The sequence below is a fragment of the Girardinichthys multiradiatus genome, chromosome 8 (assembly GCF_021462225.1).
Source record: "Girardinichthys multiradiatus isolate DD_20200921_A chromosome 8, DD_fGirMul_XY1, whole genome shotgun sequence".
Classification (NCBI taxonomy): Eukaryota; Metazoa; Chordata; class Actinopteri; order Cyprinodontiformes; family Goodeidae; genus Girardinichthys; species Girardinichthys multiradiatus.
In genome coordinates, this window is record NC_061801.1 from 14,320,966 (window position 1) to 14,334,329 (window position 13,364).

Below are 13,364 nucleotides of genomic sequence, written 5' to 3' on the forward strand. Positions count from 1 at the left end.
GTAAAAACTGGAAGCTCTCCTCTTTGTATTCGACCAGAATAATTAGCATATGTGAGGGCAGTGGGTGTGGGATTTCTACTCGAACACAGCACGATAATTTGGCGGTCCTGCAAATCTGTATATTTGTGGTCTGTGCAGCGTTGGAAGTATGTGGGTGTTTGCGATTCAAAACCCCAGAGCAGCACGAAAGAATGAAAGTGGGATTTGGAGAAAGTGGGAAAAAGTGGGGAGGGTGGACAGAAAGAGAAAGAGTTATGTACACAAATAAATCCAGGGAGATCTAAACTCCGCTGTTGGTCAGTCAATCTTTCACTTCAATCTCGTTTTACTGCTGTGTCTCTTGTCTTCCACCGCTCTGAATGATAGCACCTAAACTTTAAAGTTAAAAATGTTAAAAGAACAAAGACTATTATTAACTGGGCCAGAAGAGATGTTTTGCCTTCATGGCCAACGGGAAGGACTCTGCTGTGCTGCTGATGAAGAATGTGGTTTAGAGAATGAGTCAACAGAGAGCATATTTCTAGGAGGCCATAGTTTTTCTTTGCCAGTGTCTAAGCCACATTGTTTTATAAGCTGGGCTGTCTGCCATAGGAGGGAAGAAGTCCCAAAGAAATGGGTGGCGGGGGGATTTCTACCATCTAGACGTCTTCAGTCAGAGTTTGCAGATGCACTGGGACCCATCTTTTTGACATTTTTTCATGTTAAGTATACTAAGTATACTTTACTGGGATCATATGTGTTAGAGCTACACAAGAAAGTGCATAACTGTTTAATAATATCAAACTGAAAAGCTGAACAAGGAGAACACTAATCAGAGAAGTAGCTACGAGGCCAATAGTAACTTTGGAGCAGATACAGACATCCGTAGCTTAGGTGGGAGAATTATTATTCAAGCACTACAAAATTCTGACCATTACGGAAAAGTTAGTGGGGGGGGGGGGGGGGGGGGGGGGGGGTTCTAAGGATGTGTCCAAGGTGACACATTATTATGACAGTGCCAAGAATGGCTGTGATTTTTTATTTTTTATTTTTTCTAACTGAGCTTGAGCTGTTTTGAAAAGAAGAATGGGCAACGACTTCAGTCTCTAGATATGCAGAGCTCATAGAAACGCCAAAGACTTCAGTTACAGCAAAAGGCCATTCAACAGTTTTTACTTTAATTAACAACCTGTATAAACACATATGGGGCTAAACAAAAATGTACGCCTCACCTAAAAAGTTTTAAAACAATGTATTATTTTCCTTTTCAATTTAGCTTGACTTTTTGGTTTTTAGACATTACAAAGACAAAATCTGAAGAATTATATGGAGCATGAATACTTTAACAAGGTGATGTAAATGGAAAAAAAGCCTATAATTTAATTTAATTCAATTACATTATCTGGGTTTGCAGTTTCTCAGACCTGCAGGTATCAATTTTCACTCTCTCTATCACACAGACTCACATCATCGCTGTTGTTTGCAGTAAGAGCATTCATGGATTTACCTTTCTTATGCATTTTGTTGTCTTTATGTTACATATTACCTTGCACATATCACATGCAAAGTAGATATTGCTCTACTCCCTGAATTTAGCTGACTGTTTTAGCACTGAACTGTGACTGCATCTTCTTTCAGAACATAGTGCTGATGCCAGACATCTTTTGTCACTTAAGATTGCTTTAGAAAAGCTGCATTACCAATTTAATTGAAAGGTTTTTTTTAAAGAAAGACTTTAAATACAAAATACTGAAAATATTGAATTTGATGCCAATAGCAAAGTTGTGTTAGTGGGCTGCATGTTTACGGTCTCTCCTTTTAAAATCAAAAAGGGTTGAGAATCAATACAGTAAAGTGTTTTTCCATTTTTGCATTCTTCATATCAGGTGGGTAACATGTCTGGACTTCAGTCTTCTAATCTACTTTCAAGGCTCTTCTTGCCAGAGTCTTTGTGTTGAAATATTTGCTGAATGTGGTTTGATATTGAAAGGAAATGCAGGGGAGGTTTGCCCCATTAATAGGTAAGGAAATACAGAGTGCTTCACAGAATACACAGTGAGAAGAAGATTGCATCTAAAGAAATAAGATACAAGGAAATACCCACATTAAAAATGTTGGCATTACAGAAGAAAGGAGCAGTAAAATGCAAATTTGAAACAAATAAATAGCATGGAATTGGATTATTAAAATTGTTAACATGCTAAAATAGGCATTTGTGTTCTCTAGAGAGATATAGAAAAAGAATATATTCAGGTCTGACTTTAAGAAGTAGTTTTTGCACATTCAGATTTTGTTGGAGCCAATTAGAGTTGAGGAACGTAAAAACTAAATGCCAACTCCCATTTTTATATCTTGAAGGGTGTTGATGGTTTCAGTATAAGACTTATTTAGGCCCAGGATCATTCAATACCTAATAGACCAATCAGTCATTTTACAAAGGAGTCATTTAGGTACCTTGTGTAATAATAATAATAATAACAGCATTAAAAAGCATAGAAGAAACAAGGACTGGCCTGATGTTTTTGCTCCCTCAAATTAAAAGCCAGTTTAAAAAGACCGAGCTTTTAAAAGACATTTAAAGTCATTTAGAGTTCCAGCAACACGATGGTGGCAGCATCATACTGTTGGGATGCTTTTCTTCAGCAGCCAGAGAAACAGTAGCCCAGTTGATATCCAGATCTAAAGCTAACAGAAAATCATTGGCAAAACTTGAAAATCTTTGTAGACATTTTTCATCCAATTTGATTCAGTTTGATTTAATGGGTAGAAATTATAGTCTCTAGATGTACAGAACTGATAGAGACATCTCACAAATGTGTGGTTACACCAAATCTTTTATATTTTTGTCATGTTGTAATAAGGTGTAGGAATGCTTTTGCAAGGAACTCTAGTGCAGACTTTTTTTTTTTTTTTGCTAAGATCTTTACAACAAAAGAAAAAGTTCAATAATCTGTGTCAGTTTTGCTTTTCTAGACCCAGTAAAATACACTATGTTGCCAAAAGTATTGGGTCACACCACCAAATTATTGAATTCTGGTGTTCCAATTACTTCCATGGCTGCTGGTGTATAAAGTTTGGTGTGGAGAAACCTGACTAGCCTGCACAGAGTCCTGACCCCAACATCTTGAACACCTTTGGGATGAATAAGAGTGGAGGCTGCAATTCTGTTTTTCTCATCTAACTATGAACACACTCCTAAACCTTGAGGATGATGTTTTCAAAATAGTTAAAGTGGCTATTGCTGGCAATTGTGGGTGTATCAACCATCTGGACCTTATAGATTAAGAATAGGGTGTCATCAAAGTTCATGTACATGTAAGAGTAGACACCACAAATAATTTTGGCAACATAGTGTATATCCCACATTGCTGTTACATGTTTGTAGCATCAGCTATAATATCTGTAATTATTAGTCTACAAAGGGAGCTTTGCTTCTTCTGCACAAAAAACATTTTTCTGCTGGATTTGCTGAAAACATCCCAATATATTTATCTTTCCTCTCTGGCATCAAAGTGATTACATCTTACAGAAACCTGCAGGGATGAGAGGGTGTTTCAAACAGAAAAAAGGAGCAGAAAAAAAAAAAGTCGTCAACCCTGGCCCTCATTGACATGTAAATAGGTCTGCCTGTGTTTTGCCCTAGATGAGAAAGGTGGAATGCTTGCTGAAGTAGCAAAGCAGAAAACACATGGACATATTTGGTGTGACTGTGTATTTTAAGTGGTGTCAGAGCTTTTATTAAGCTTGAGAAATAAGACAACTGAGATGCTTTTATTGAGATACGTTTAGCACTTTTATTGGAGACGAGGAGGGCTTTCTCTTTCTGTTTGAAGTGTTTCTCACTACACTTTAAAAGCTCTTAGATATCATCAACATGAAACTATAGTCTTATGCTTCAGAGTGCTGCAGGGCTTTGTTAAAAATAATGTTCAGTTTTCTAGATAAAGGAATTATTCTTGGTTGCAATGTCATGTGGTAAAACTTTGCCAGACTGCAGCTCGGTGGCACACTGAGGGTAATTGTAGGAACTGGGCTGTCAGTGTATAAGTTGTAATCTACTTCACAGCAGCCTTAACAGTTGGTTCATTTTTTCTCTGTGAGGTTAATATCCTATGTAGATGTTTTATAAATGAAAATGTTATGTTTAGTCTGTCCCTCTTCTAGTTGCAAACATCTTTGTGTGTCAAGGACTATAGGATGCAAATGCATATTTCTGCGTAAATTTCGATTTGTGAGGTTGTCTTGGTTAAAGAGCTCTTTCAGAGACTTGAGTTGGAGGTCTACAATGGACAGGTTTAGGTCTCCTGAAAGCAAGTTGATCAACCGTTTTCCACTAAACAGTTTGTGTTTCTTCCTTTTTGCTGTTTTTCTGGGCGTTAACCACAGATCTCCTTCAGGATCTAAATAGTATTTTGAAAGCAAGACAGAAACAGGCAAATTTACAATGTATTTACATGAGCTAAATGTGTGCAAGCCAGAGTCTGTGCATCTGCAGTCAAAGAAAGATTTGTTCTTAAAGTTATGATACCGAGCAGATATTGGCCCATTGAGGTGATCCAGTCTGCCCACACCAAATTAATACTTTGTGGAAAATCTGCTCATAATTGGGTATATTTATGTAAATGACAGCCAGGGTAAATAGCATAAAATTTATCAGCACCAGCAGCACTCTTTGTGACATGCAGAATTCATAAAATGAATACCATGTGAAAACTGGTGGTAATTTACATAAAGTAAAAGAAAAAAGGGGAAATAAAACTGATCTGTAGCATTCTTTACACAGTTTTCTGGACTTCCACCATTAGTATCAACCAATACTCTGCAGGAGGAAACATCATCAGCATATTTATCAAGTCACAATTTTGCCTTCTTGAATGCTGTAAAAGTTTGTGCAGTGCAGTGAGGGGATATCTTAGTGGGTCCAGTCAAAAGGAATTATGCATGCAAAATGATTATTTGCACTGTGAGTTGATTATACCGAAGACTGAAGGTGGTTGTTATGGTTATGAGTACTCTCAAAATATTGTAATATTATATAAGAAACCATATTTTTGTCACATTTCTGGGTTAAAATGCTGCATACACCTGAATTCAGTCTAAAAAATGTTTTAGTCTCACAGCAACTAGCACAGCGAAGCCCCAGCTTAAAACGATGTGCATCACAGCTGCACTGACAAGAGCATTGCATTAACTGAGTTAGATAGCCCCTGCTATGTTGGGGTGATCAGGTTGTGACCTAGTTACGAGACCAGGATGGTCAGTTTTTAAATTATTTTATCATCAAACCTTGCCAGCTCCACTTCATGGATATGATGCCACTGCTCCCCCCATGCTTCTCCACACTCGACATTCTATATAGTCACCATGATAATAAACCAATACAACCTCACTAATGAGGTTTTGTGCATGCTCTAAACATTCAGGGAACTCTTATGCTTTATGAAGTGTCATTTTTATTTCTGTTAATGATAGTCAAATGGATCTCATTTAACTGTGCTATTCAAACTTCATGTTCATGTTTTCTATTAAATGTATATTTGAGGAATGCTCTCCATGTTTTTCTGGAACCGTTGAGAAAGTATGTACTCATATGCGGCATTTTGCCCCAGGAGTTAATAGGCTTTATGCAAGTTAAAGCCGGAATAACGTGTTTTTTCCATAAAGTATAGTTGCTTTTAAAGTGAAAACACATTACAAGCTCTTGCTGGTTTAAGTGAAATTTACTGAAGTTGAGTGGTCTAAATTAAGATATTATGGTGACTTTAAAAGATTAAAAGAACTTAGAAGCAGAAGCAGGTGGCCAATAATTATGATGCCATCACTTACAGAACCTGGTGAATAATTTTATCATTCCTGTTTCTCTCTTTTTAGTTTTTCAATTTCTCTGTGCTCTTATTTTTCCAAGGCAGATTACACCAAAATACTTTAGAGAACTTGAAAAGACAAAACAGGAGGAACACTGCACTCCAAAACATATAGTGTTCCCTATGAAGAAAGACTGTTGGTTTCCTTACACGTTGTAGATTTTGTACTTTATATTGAACTTTTAGAGTCGATTTACCATAGTGGACTTTTTTCATAGGTAGCTTACTTTTTTTTTCTTTACCAAAGGATATCTTAAAGGGTTTGGAGTTTTTAAAGTAAGCTTCTGTAAAGTTGTTATTAGTAATAGTTTCCTTACCTCTAATGCATATATTTCTTTATTACTGATTACATAAAAAAGGAATAAATCTTTAACAAATATTAACCACGTCTTTTTCTGTTACCTAATCTTCAAAATGGGACAGACAAGAGAACATACCATTCAAGTGTTCAAGATGAGAAAAAAATAAGGACTAAAATTCACTAATACAAATGTACATAAAATAGACCATTTCAACAGGGTAATAATTAAAAAGCTCAAAACAACTGGAACTGTGACAAACAAGGCTAGAAAGGAACCCATATTTAGCTTACCACCATACACATTACAGAGGATAGTAGGTGAGGTAAACAAACGCTCTTTGCCACTAATGAGACTAGCACTGTATCATAAGGGAATTTTGGATTTATGCTTTGCAAAAATTTCTAATGCTACACAGACATAGGTGCATTTTGAACATGTGAAGTTGTTCCTTAAGATTAAGGAGCAAACTGGTAGCTAAAGCATCCTCGTATATGAGGTTCACACGAGAGCCGACACGTGAAAAGTTCATTAAACACTTTAAACTAGTCTGGTGACAGGGGATATAAATAACACTCTAAAGGCAGAGCTAAGCAATAACCTCAGGGAGCTGTCTTGTGGCCAGCGGCAGCAGTGGCATAGCTCCATTTGGCCCCATTTGTTAGAAAGCATCCCTGATGGGAGACCGTCAGTCACGCAGAAGACTGCTGTGAAGAAAAGCAAAAACAGAAGATATTTGAAAAGGAACAACTCTTACAAGACAACAGCTTGTTCTAAGAACTAAAACCCACATGTCCCTTTGGTAGAGATGTAGATACTAAACATGTTTACATCATATCCTACATCCAAATTATTTGAGTGATGTATCTCTGCAACAAACACAGCAGTGAGCTTGTTACGTGTTCACCACCATTCATATTGGAACTGTGGTTTTCGTGTCCCTGTAAATCTTCCTTGAATTTGCTGATCCCACACTGAGGAGAGATAACCAGGAAGCTGAGGGTAGATGCGTACTAGAAGAATTAAGCCTTTTCCCCTTGTAATCATATTCTGATAAGTAGGATGCAAGAACCACAAGAAAATTAGATTTTACTCAGTGTTTTGTTTACCCTTCTTCCTTGTTTATGTGGCTTATCCAGTGGCAGATCTGTCATAATCCTCCAGTATTTTTCTCATTGCCGGAGTTGGTGGGAAAATACAATAATTTGAGCCTGAAATTGGGGCTCTGTCGAAGTAGCAACATAAAACAGAAGATGGGCTGTTCCTTAGAAAAGACCGAGTTAGTTGTATAAGTTGTATTTGGACAGATCGTTTTACAAAGTTTAATATTACAACCAGGTTTTTCTAGCAACATATCCACACTTTACATATTATATCAACAGACAGATGCAACTTGTGAACAAACTTAAGTAAATTCTTTTAGAAATGTTATACAGATAACAGCAATTTCAGATAATAATTACATTTTAGCCCAAAATTGTTTTTACACCTAGCAAATTAAAATAGAAAGTTATTTTCATTCAACCAGGAACGTTGTTTCTGATGGTAAATGAGACAGGTTTCTCTAAACGATAAAACAGTGTAGTCAATTCATATCAAGTCACTTTATTAATAAAACACAATCAGTTTGAGCTACTTTTAATTCACAACAGCATCAACTTAGGTTTTTAAAGCCAGTTAATAAAAAGTCTGCAAGGAAAGTTTATTCCATAATTCCATAGTTTTATAGCTACTGCAAAAGCCAGATTTCCTCTGTGTTTTAATCTGGACCTGGGAACAACAATAATGCCAAATGAGGATCATTATGAAATCAATAGATCTGTTTTTATTTATATTTTAACAAAGAATGGCATGTCAATAGTTAAATCATTCTCAAAAAGCAGGGGAAATTATTTTAATGGCATTCAGTTTTACTAATCTCTTCTAATTTTTGCAGACCAGCTTTTTGCATGGTGCTACTGGATATTTGATTTATCTTTGGGGATTTGTTTCAAGTCCTTGAGGTTGGTAGGCCTCCTTGCCATCACCCTAATCTTTAGGTTCCTCCACAGATTAAAGTCAGGACTCTGACCAGAACTCTCCAAAACATTCATATTACTTCCAGTCAAAGGGAATATGTTGGTAAAATTAAAAGACTGCATTAAACCCAAATCTGCCAAGAATATGAATAGGTTATGGCCTAAATGCATGCTTCCTCATAAAGTTGTACATGTACATCAGATGATTCAGTCCGTTGTCTCAATAACAAGGATGTGTAAGCTGTTGCATCCTGACCCTTAATTGTTGGACAGAAGCATGAAAGAACACAGTGATTTGAAATCCAAAGGTAATAATACCTAAGTTTTCTTTTTGAATTTCTTTTCTTTTTGATAAAATATGGGAAAACGTTTGAATTGGTTTCCCTAGGTGCTTTCCATCCATTCTGAAGTCCATTTTGAAGAATGCTTTTCTGCAATGAACTTAGCTACTAGATGGACGAAGCTGGTACAGACAATAAAAACCATGCATCATTTTTCTACTTGACAGTTGTGCATTACTACCCTGTGTTGGTCTGTCACATAACGTAAAAGTTAAATCTAATCAAGTAAAAAATAAAACTTTTAGTTGTATTTCCCTTTGTATATTTATATTTAAAATGTCTTTATTGAGAGCAAAGTGGAACCGGAGTCAAATTCTTTGTTTTTGTGTACAAACCTGGAGAATAAAGCTGATTTTGGATCTGGTTCTAATTGTGACTTTGTGGTTGGAATGTGACAAGATGTGAACAAGTTCAAGGGCTACGAATACATCTGCACAGAATTGTAAATTTGTTACATTGCTCCATTCATTACTTGATCTTTTTTATTACTTGGCTGACAGTGAAGGATGTCAGAGAACATATGAAAAAGGAGAAAGGAATGAAATGTGATGAATATCCTGATGAAACTGTTGCCTTGAAACATTTTATTTTTTGGTTTTATTTTCAACTGCAGTTCCTCAGGACACCTCTCTCTCAGACTGCTCATGACTTGAATTCCAGTTGGAATCCATCCATAAAAAGTTCTTGCTGGCATTGGAGGAATGGTAGCAACCGGACCCCATATGTCCCGCAGACAACTGCATTTGTCTCTAAAATGGTAAATGTTGGCATTTCTTACTGCCCTCTGTCCCAACACTTCTGTGTGTCTGGCAACAGCAAGCCAGAGACTGTGATTTGAGTTGGATCTGCTTTATGTGATAATCTTTCTCTAATTCAGCATTCCAAGGTCCACACTCACATTTCTTTATGCATTACATTCAGTCCTAGCAGAGACATTTTAAATGTTGTTTGCTGGGATGAATGTGGGTACAATTAAACTGGATTGAACTGTAGATGCACCTTTTCTTTGATTTACTGTTTTCTCCAGTTTTACCATGATTCTCCTGCTTCTATCTCACAGTTATTCTTAATGTAGACTTTGATTACCATGTCACCTGGCGTTCACAAACAGGTAGAGGAAGTAAATGAATAGACTACACAAACACAAATTATATTGTAGCTGTTACCATTCTTCATCCTTACTTTTCACACATTCTCATGCACAAACACACAGAAACCAACTCAGGAACATAAACAGAGTGACAGCGGATGAGGGATTAGAGAGGGAGAAAGGAGGACAAACAAAGAGCAAGATAAAAGAAGAGGTGTGTCCGAGTTGTCAGTAGGAGTGAACTGCTGTGCTTTACTTTTTTGTTCCTTTGTAACTCTATAGTCCACATACCAAAGTCCTCATTCACTTGCATTTTGGTTTCTGTCTTTCCCATTTTTCCTAAAACCCCCTCTTTCTTCTGTGTTTTTAGTTGGTGATTATTTGTTTAAAGTGGGATTGTCCCTCAGCAGCATTCTGCTAAACTACATTCTTCACTTAAATTAACGTGTTATAAAATACAGGAAAAGCTCTACACACCTGTGAATACCTTTGGACACCTGCCCTGACCACAGTTTACCGAGGATTTTAGATAAAAAGATCTTCTGATCTTCAAAACGTATTGTGAAGTCATGACATTTTCAATCCATTTTTTTTTTTTGCATCCGCTTCATTTCTTTTCCCAGCTGTTATTGTCTGACAGGCAGGTTACATACAGGACATGCTAGACAGAGGGCGACCACAGATACAGACTAGATTATCAACTAGGGACGTCCAGATCAGTTTTTTGTCCCCGATACTGATCCGAATCAGTGTAGGCTTTTGTCAGAACAGATCAGTTCATAATATCTTTGGAATAGTTAGGCAGGACAATCACACAACATGTTATCAGTATAAAAGGACGTACTCTAGTTTTATAATCATGTCCATACATACCAACCATACATATTCAAGCCCACATATATGATCAATTTCCAATCCTTAATGACCCAGCATTGATGTCTTTTGACAGAACTTGTTTTTGCTGTGATGTCACAAGTTTACGGAACTTCAAGAAACAGCTTCCAGACCTGGAAATGCACAGGAAAGTTGATCAAACATTGATCAGCAAAGAAAAAAGTAACTAATTAAGTGTAGACATTTAATATCCACAAATATATTGTTGGATCCTTCAGGACATTTTTAGTTTAAATTGTTTTAAATAATTAGGATCAGCAAAAATGGGTGTACCCATCTGATAAACTGTTAACCTGCGAGTGCTCTGAATATTTTTTTTATTTTTCTACAAACCCACTGTGATATGACATCTTTCTACCACAGGCAAATGCAGTAATAATGATAGTAACTTTATACAACCTCACAAGAAAACAACTAAACTATCCCTTTAAGGTTATATACATATCTTCACCATGGCTAAAAAAACGTGTCAAACCTTTTTCTTTTAAAACTGGTTTGCAAAAACAGAACAAAATTAAACAATTGATAATATTGTATATAATGATGTCCATGCCAGTCTTTCCCAAATGCATACAACTTAGAGTCATTGCAACCAAACATCTTCATCCAAGGTGTGAGTGGAGTAAGGCATGAGGGTACAATAGTCAGAAAAAACTCAATGGGCAGGAGGAGGTGTGTGTGTGTGTGTGTGTGTGTGTGTGTGTGTGATGTGGGGTGGGGGTGGGGGGATATCTGTTGACACTGGTGGACAAATGCCTTGCTTGACAAATGTTAGAGCAGAGTAGAAACATGAGAGGATGGTTCCTCAGCAGGAGGGGGAGAATGAATTGGGAGAAGATAAGGAGACACATATCAACATATACTGTTACTGCTTTGCATGTTACCTGGTCAGTTTGGGCATTGCTTTGTGTTGGGGTCTCACATGTATTTTGCGTGTTTACTTATGTTTGCAGAGCACAGTGAAAGTTCATTCCCCTTTAATGATGGTCCTTTTTATGAGTTTCATCATAACTTTATATTGGTTTTGTGTCTTTTTATGTTAGTTGAACCAGATTATAGGCAATTATAAGAGTGTTTTTTCAAAAAAGATGGTCAAAGTAAAAAAAAAAAAAAAGCTCCGTATTATTCCTATCCCTTCTGTTGAAAAGTTGCCAACATGGCCTGCAAACTCCAGTTAATGCTTTGAAGCTGGAGTTTACCAGTGAGGCCCTGGCCTGGCCCTGCGGTTTTTGGTCAGCCGCAGCCAGGCTTCTGATTGGTCGGATGTGAAGTATAGGAATTCAGCCTAAACTCCGCCCCTACGTCCTCCTCCTCTTCCTCCCAGTCGCTGATGTACAACGGCATTCCCTGAGCATGCACACATGTCTTACTCGCTTTCTCCTATGATAGAGGGGGCTGTAGAGCAGGGAGTTTCAGACATTTGAAGACACAGAGCCTGGAGAGGGAGAACGAGACAAGAGACAAAGAGAGCACTCTCTGGATCTCTGTTGGTGTGTGTGTGTGTGTGTGTGTGTGTGTGTGTGTGTGTGTGTGTGTGTGTGTGTGAAAGAGAGATCGAGAGAAAAACAGCGAGAGAGAAGGAGAATTTCTCTCTCTTTCTCTTAGTGATTCTGAGAAGGGGGAGGATCTGAACCATGCTAAGAGTCAGTACCCCTGCAGGAGTCCACAAGACCATACACTCTTAGACATACACACACACACACTTATGAGCTCACACTTCTCCAGTTCATCTACAGCTTCTGTAGCCAGACTGAATCACAGCAAGGGATCAAGACCCTAAGAGAGGGGAGAAGAATAATTTGGATTTACTATTTGTTGCTCTCCGCTTTTTGGGGGGATTGTATTGAAGATGATTTCCCTTCTGCTCTCTCAGCGGCAGTGGGACCTTGTCTAAGGTGAGCCCTTCTCTCCACTTTGTTTTTTGTTTCTCTTGCTCGCAGCCTAACGATTCGGTGAGGGAAAAGAACACATAAGTCACAACTTTTTTCAGGTTATTCCATATGATTTGCTGTCTCGGGTAATGGAAAGATTTTTACAAACATTACTGCACTTATCTGTCATTGAAAGCTTCAGAGTGCTGCTAAAAAGGAGTTTGCATTAATGTCCCATCTCCCATAAGGCTGTTGATGCAAATAACTGTAAAATATGATCTTTGCTTACTATTACAAGCAACACAAAGAAGATTAAAAGAAAAAGAAACTTACATATGGAAGCGGATATGCCCCATTAATCCACATTTGCTGTTTTTTTGTTGTTGTTTTTTTTACTTTTTCAAGTGTGTTTGTCGGGAAAGCTAAGGCAGTGTTTAAGTGTTTCAGTGGTGTGTAGTCTTTATTTATCAGGTTTTGCATGATTATAGTGTCCTTGTAGATAGCAATTCACTTGAGTGTGCAGCCCCATAGTCACTCCACCGCCAACATGTGTTTACATGCTGCAGCTTATTACCTACACACAGGAGGGACTGGATCGTCAGCAGTTTAGAAAGTAATTCCTTTGCAGTTCAATGTAAGTGCTCACAGTTAAGTTAAACAGTAATGTTTAGATTTTGTTGTCTTTCATTAAGACTTTCCATTTTCTGAACCATATGATTTCTAGAAGCTCAAGGATTTTTCTTATTTAAGAAATTATGCAGTGCTTTGTGTCCAGACAACCGGGCGGGCATTGTTGTCCTATTATTAGCGCAAACCGGGGCCGGCCGGCAGCTGTGGGGAAGGAAGTAGACTTGGAGCACCCGGAGAAGAGAGATTACTGGGAATGCCGAGCGGGTGTTCATGGTCTGACTGCTGGACTGGCATTCTTTAGGCAGCAGCACAGTCACTGGAGGAGAAGGCGAGTGTGTCCAAGCAGCAGAGATTGGATCAGTGTGGCTCATGAGCGTG

The 13,364-nt window shown here is 37.7% G+C and overlaps 1 protein-coding gene across 4 annotated transcripts in view; it reads left to right on the forward strand.

Annotated features, from left to right (window-relative positions):
- Positions 1-13,364, forward strand: part of dab2ipb (DAB2 interacting protein b) — a 211,915-nt gene that overhangs the window by 575 nt on the left and 197,976 nt on the right. The window contains exon 1 of one of the 4 annotated variants that reach the window (XM_047372561.1): positions 11,620-12,380. The exons of the other annotated variants lie outside the window; for them this stretch is intronic. The gene's annotated coding sequence lies outside the window, so the exon portion shown is untranslated. Of the gene's footprint in view, positions 1-11,619; positions 12,381-13,364 lie in introns of those variants that run through there. 4 annotated transcript variants of the gene reach the window in all.